This window comes from Bidens hawaiensis, unplaced genomic scaffold (assembly GCF_021521415.1).
Source record: "Bidens hawaiensis isolate Kalapana, Puna unplaced genomic scaffold, B.hawaiensis_p1.1 tig00021674_1, whole genome shotgun sequence".
Lineage (NCBI taxonomy): Eukaryota > Viridiplantae > Streptophyta > Magnoliopsida > Asterales > Asteraceae > Bidens > Bidens hawaiensis.
Genome location: NW_027493365.1, coordinates 65,885 through 71,884, shown reverse-complemented (window position 1 = coordinate 71,884; position 6,000 = coordinate 65,885). Strand labels below are relative to the sequence as shown.

Here is a 6,000-nt window from a genome sequence, read left to right as displayed (position 1 = left end):
TTTTCAAGAAAATGAGGCTGAAAATATCTTGGATCTAGTTTAAATGTGAAAGAATAAAAGGGGGGGGGGGGGCTGCTGTTTGCGATCGGAGGTCCATGGGCCCATTTTGGCCCAAGTTTCTGAATTCTCAAGCCCAAATACGAAAAGCCCGGTCCAAATTTAGTTCGGGTTCGGTTTTTGGCGCGAAAAACTTATCGGGTGCGTTAATCAACGCGAAAACAAGTGTTTTTCGGCTAGTTTTGAGTAAAATTATAAAAACATACTATATGTTTGTAAAAATCAAAAATATTTTCACGGATCACTTAAAACATTTCAAATAAGTGTTTGGTAAGTCTTTTTCGGCTTAACGGATGATACAATGCTTGGTTTGTAACTATCTTTCGCGTTTAAATCTATAGCGGGTAGTTAAACGAGCATATTTTCGTTTAACTTGTTTGCTATCAAACTAAGGCCATATTTCTAATGTTTTAGCTTGTATAGATCGTATATCACTTATAGATGCCCCCCGAGATATCTGGGTCATAACCCGACCCGTTCGGTTAATCGTTCATTTGTTACGCAAAAGACGTTTATTTGCTTAATCGGTAAATACGTACTGAGGTCTACCTTGTTTTGGCTCAAATGTCACGGTTTTACCACTAGTCCCACTTTTTATACTATATGTTTCTCTTGGATCTTAGAAAAATATGAGAGGAAGAGAGTTTGTGTGGAGTATGTGTAGGGAGGAAGAAGATGGAGAATGAAAAGTGCTTGGGTGATAAGGGAGGGTTTGAGGTTTAAATACTCCAAACCCATGGGCCTAAGGCCCGTAACCACTCTCAAGTCCATACATAAATCCTAAGCCTACCACTCAATCCCTTTATTACTTACTAAATTTAAATAACGACACACATGAAATAATAAAATTTTCTTTTATTTATTATTCTCAAAAACACGGATGTTACATGACTATAGATTTATTTTTTACTAGACAATCTTAGTATTTGAAATCTTTTAATAACTATTAATTTATAGTTTCGTTGGAACCAATATATATACACTGGAATTTCAAAAAAAAATTATCTTATTATTTTATCAATTGAGATCCTATTTACACCGGTCCCAAGTTGGGACTTGACAAATTATTAATTCTGAGTATTAATTTATTGAAGTTTTACTATATATTTGGGTGAAATAGTCGGAAACCGTAATGTAACTTTTTAAAAGTTTACAACTAAAATCGGAATTTTCATGTCTTGAATATGTATAATTTTCATGTCTAGAATATGTCCAAACATGTATATTGGGTGACTAGTTATTTATTTATGTAATTTTCATGTCTAGAGTGTATAATATTATTCTATCGTCTCACCCCTTGTGATGTGATGGTAAAGGTGTTGGTTTTACCCGATAAAGGTTGACATTCGAGCCTCACAAGAGGCAAAATATGTAAAGTAATATAAAAAAATAGTTATTAAAAAAATAAAAATAAGTAATATCATTCTACCTTATATAATCATATTTTATATATATATGAAACCAACCATAAACGGTGTTAATTTACAATTAGTCCGCGTGGTTAGATTTCATTGGTACTTCTTTAAGTTGATTTTTTTTCTCTCTCTCGACACTTCACTCCCACATTTATGAAAATCAATGGTAGAGACGGTGGGTGTGAGTGTGTGGTGGTGGTTTCATATCTGAATCACTGATGATGGTTGGTGGTGATTTTAGCGACATGGCGATGGTAGTGGTTGCATGACGTCGGCGATGGTGGTTCTAGTCGTACCAACAATTTTGCAAAGTAGAAGTCGTACACAAAAAGTAACATTACGTGATGGTGATTGTGTTTTAGTGGTGTGGAGGTGTCGGATGGTGGGTGGTGGTGATTGTGTTTTAGTGGTGTGGAGGTGTCATATGGTGGTGGTACAACCTTAAACAGAGACAGGGTGATGTGGATATGTGTGTGTGATAGCGTATATAAGAAAAATATCTCCATACCATTTTAATAATACTAATGTATTTATATTTAATACATGTTTTTATATATTCTTATTTGTACCATAATTTAGGTTAAATTCGGAACAAATATCCTCGTTTAATATCGACGCAAAGCGCGGACCCAATCAGTAATTAATAGGAGCACTTTTCTTTGCATTTCTCCCCGTCTGTATAGCATTCATCACATGGGTACAAAGGCTTCTGACAACAATAAAGTTCTTTTTTATCACAGCCATCGCCGCAGTTACATCTACGTGGTATTGTTCCCTCGGCTTCAATTTTGGAACCTGCAAGATAAAAAGAACAAATATTTTATGGTCATTTTGCAATAAATTTTTCTAGGTTTTTTCTTTTGAAAGTGTATGTTAAACTCACAGTTTCTTAATTATAAAAATTTATTATTGTATTAAGGCCGATAATTATTTTATGGTCAGTCCGTTTTGCCTTGTAGTTACCGGTTTGTCTAGTAGTTACCGGTTTGTTTATACTGTGAAAAAATAATGGTTATTTAAAAAAAAAAAAAAAAAAACCGGTTAACCTAAAAACCGGTTACTAAAAAACCGGTTAATAAAAAAACCGGTTTATTAACCGGTTTCTAAACCGATCCTAACCGGTTAGACCGGTTAGGGTTTTGACATACAAAAACCGGTTATTAACCGGTCCGGTTATTAACCGAACCGGTTTTTTTCCGGGCCAAAAAAAACCGGTCCGGTTAATAACCGAACCGGTTTTTTTAAAAAAACCGATTTGTGCACCTCTACCACTAGTCCCCCTTTTTATACTATATTTTTTCATTGGCGGTTAGAAAAATTGAACTTCCTTAAATTTTCTCCGAATTTCAAACCGATGTTTTAGGACTTTTTATCAAAAGAAGAATACGATTTGACTAATGTAAAACTTACACTGAAACGGTATTCTAAACGACGATCAGCTTGATTAATTGGAAGTCTAAACATCAAGCACTGTTTCGTTGTTTGAGGAACCGTTTTAATGTAAGTTTTACATCAATTGACTCGCATTCTTTTTCTGATCAAAAGCTCTAAGACGTCACTTTGAAATTTGGATGAAACTTAATGGAGTTAATTATTGGATTATTATTGGCCATTGCAAAGAATGAGATTATTAAAATCAGTTTGTCATATTTTTTTAATAACACCTCAAGTTGTTAAAAAACCGAACCGGACGAGACTTTTTTCGTGTTCGTTCGTTAAGTTTTTGTCGAACAAACAGACGTTCTCGTTCTTTAAGAAAAATTGAGTTTGTTCGTGTTTGTTTGTTAATATTGTAAAAGAACGTAAACAGATAATAATAATAATAATAATAACAACAATAATAATAATAATATAGAACACTATCGAACACAAAGGGATGTAACCGGACACTGACTATAGTAAAATTTAATAAATGCATAGTAAGCAACTTACGTGATATGAAATCCGAGTTCATAAAGCAGGGAACGGGTCGCCAAGGAGCTCGATGTTTGGTGGAGGAAACCGTCTGTGAGTCGATGAGGGCAAAGGGAGGCGTCTTAGTGTTGGCTGCACATGAGATTGAAATAGATTTAGAGTTTTATTCTTTTAACCCTTCAAAATGGTTTATACTATGATTTAGTGTCATAGAACAGAAAATATTCCGAAGTTCTCATTTTTGTTTTGAAGGTGTATATTAAACTCACTGTTACTTATCTATAAAAATTTATTTTTGCATCAAACGTAATAGTTAAAAGAATCATCATACTCATACTGATTAATATTTTTTAGTACGCCTATTAAAAGAAGAAAAAAGAATAAGCTTTTTTATGTGTCTGTCTGCACGTGTATGTAGACAGATATGCACATGTACCTATAGCAATCACGATCGAAGTAATAATAAGAAAAAGAGTAATCATGTACATGTTTTTCATGATAAACTATTTGAACTATTAAGTATATTAGTCGAGGAAGAAAGAACTACGATTTATAGCAACTTTTTAAAAGACAAAAGTGAAACTCTAATCTTCACAACTTATGTGTGACAAATATTCGAGGTAATACATGCCGATTATGTGAACTATGACACACATATGTATGTATAAATTTTACATGTAAAAAACTCCATTTACAAAACAATATATAACGTATAGAACTTCTGGAGGACTTGTCGCCCTATCTTTTCAATCAATTAACTTCTAATTTTATGAGTTGTTACAAGAAAAGACTTCGCTTTTTCTTTACTTAGAACAACAATTAACATAAAATATAATTTTTTGATGATTATTAACATAATGAGTAAATTATGGTTTTCATTCATTTAATTTCTTATTTCAGCCCAAAAGTTTAAATTTTGCTATTTTCGTTTAGGCTATGTGTAACTATGTGTAATGGAGAGGTTACATTTGGGGGCAATTTTTGACACGTGACGTCACGTCGGCGAGGGAGACGATTTTTATTTTAGGGCGTATGGTTTGTCTCGTCGCTTCATATACCCCCAATTGAGAGACGATTTTTAACACGTTACTATAAAATAAACAAAGATATATGAAACTAACGAGACACAAATATCCCATCCGGAGTCGCACACAGAACTTGCTCTTTCCCGCAGCAATTTCTCTGTTGGCGCTAACTTTTATCGTTTACTCACCGCCTCACAAACCGTGTGCACCACCCCTTGTTTTCTTCTTCCATCCATCATTGACCAAACCCATATAATAGCAAACTAAATAACCACAATTCACACCACAGTTTTCATTTCATTCATTAAATTAAATTAAGAGTATAATATCATATATATCAAATATGTGCCGTGGGTTTCAGCCAGCTGCTGATCAAACTCAGCGTCTCTTCAAACTCAAATCCTTTCACATCATATTATCATTTACTCGTCCTTACCCAAGTCCCTCACGTTACACTACCTCCCCCGGATCACCGGGGGGCCGTTGGAGGTGAACGGGTCCGTTATACGACCCGATGCACCGGTGTTTGTGACGTTGCATCGGGTCGTATCGGGTGATGGGGAGGTAGTGTACGGGAGTAGGGAGCGGGTAAGGGTGAGTGAGGGGGTGAAGTTTGAGGTTTATGTGAAGGAGGATAAGGTGGTGAAGGGTGGGTTTAGGAGGGATGGGAGTGGTGAGTGGAGGATGGAGTGTAGGTGTGGGTTGGAGGAGGGTGGTGATGGTGGGGTGGTGGAGGTGGTGGTGGTGGCGGAGGAGGCGGTGGTGATGAGGGAGAAGGTGGAGATAGTGGTGAGTAGGAGGAAGAGGAGGTGTTTTGAGGGTTTGGAGGAGATACCGGAGCAAGAGAGTGAGGAGGAGGAGGTGGTGGTGGAGTGTGGTTGTCCTGATTGTGCCGGTGGTGATGCGGTGGAAGACGGTGGTTGTGAGGTGGAGGTGGAGGGTGGGCGGTGGATGTGTGGGATATGGGTGGTGTGTTTGGGGGTGGGATATTTGGTGTCTAAAGCATCCTCAAAGAGTGGGAGGAGGAGGAGGAGGAGGAGGAGGAGAATATTATAAGACATGGATTCATGTGTAGATTCATGTGTACAATACATAGTTGTGAAGTTTTGTATTAATTGTCTTTGAATTGACAATTAGAATTGATGGTTGTAATAATAATTAAATGTTACAATACGAGCTTAGCCAAGGTTCTTTTTGTACTTGGTGTGGAAGTTCATAATAAACCACAATGTTATGAGAAATTTAATTAATCATCTCTCTATTTAACTTAGTGAGAAAAGAATATTATAAATGATGGTTTCTTCCCAGTCTAGACACAAGGAAATCACTATATATTTTCATGTTTGATTGAAGACGTCTATTTGACTCCTACTTTCCTCATAATCATTGCTCAAAACTATGGTGTTGATAAATTAACATTTTACTATCTAATAATCTAATTGAGTTTCTGAAACCGTATTGACAACATAACAATCTATAGTATCCACCCGGCCCATGATATTTCTCTATTTGTTGTCTTATAAATAAAGTGTATTATACTAAAACTTTGCAAACCCCCAATCCAATCCAATCCAATCCAACGCATTAAT

The 6,000-nt window shown here is 35.8% G+C and overlaps 1 pseudogene; it reads left to right on the top strand.

Moving 5' to 3' along the window:
• The first annotated feature begins 4,754 nt into the window (after positions 1-4,754).
• LOC143563950 (uncharacterized) lies at positions 4,755-5,467 on the top strand (annotated as a pseudogene).
• Positions 5,468-6,000: the final 533 nt, after the last annotated feature.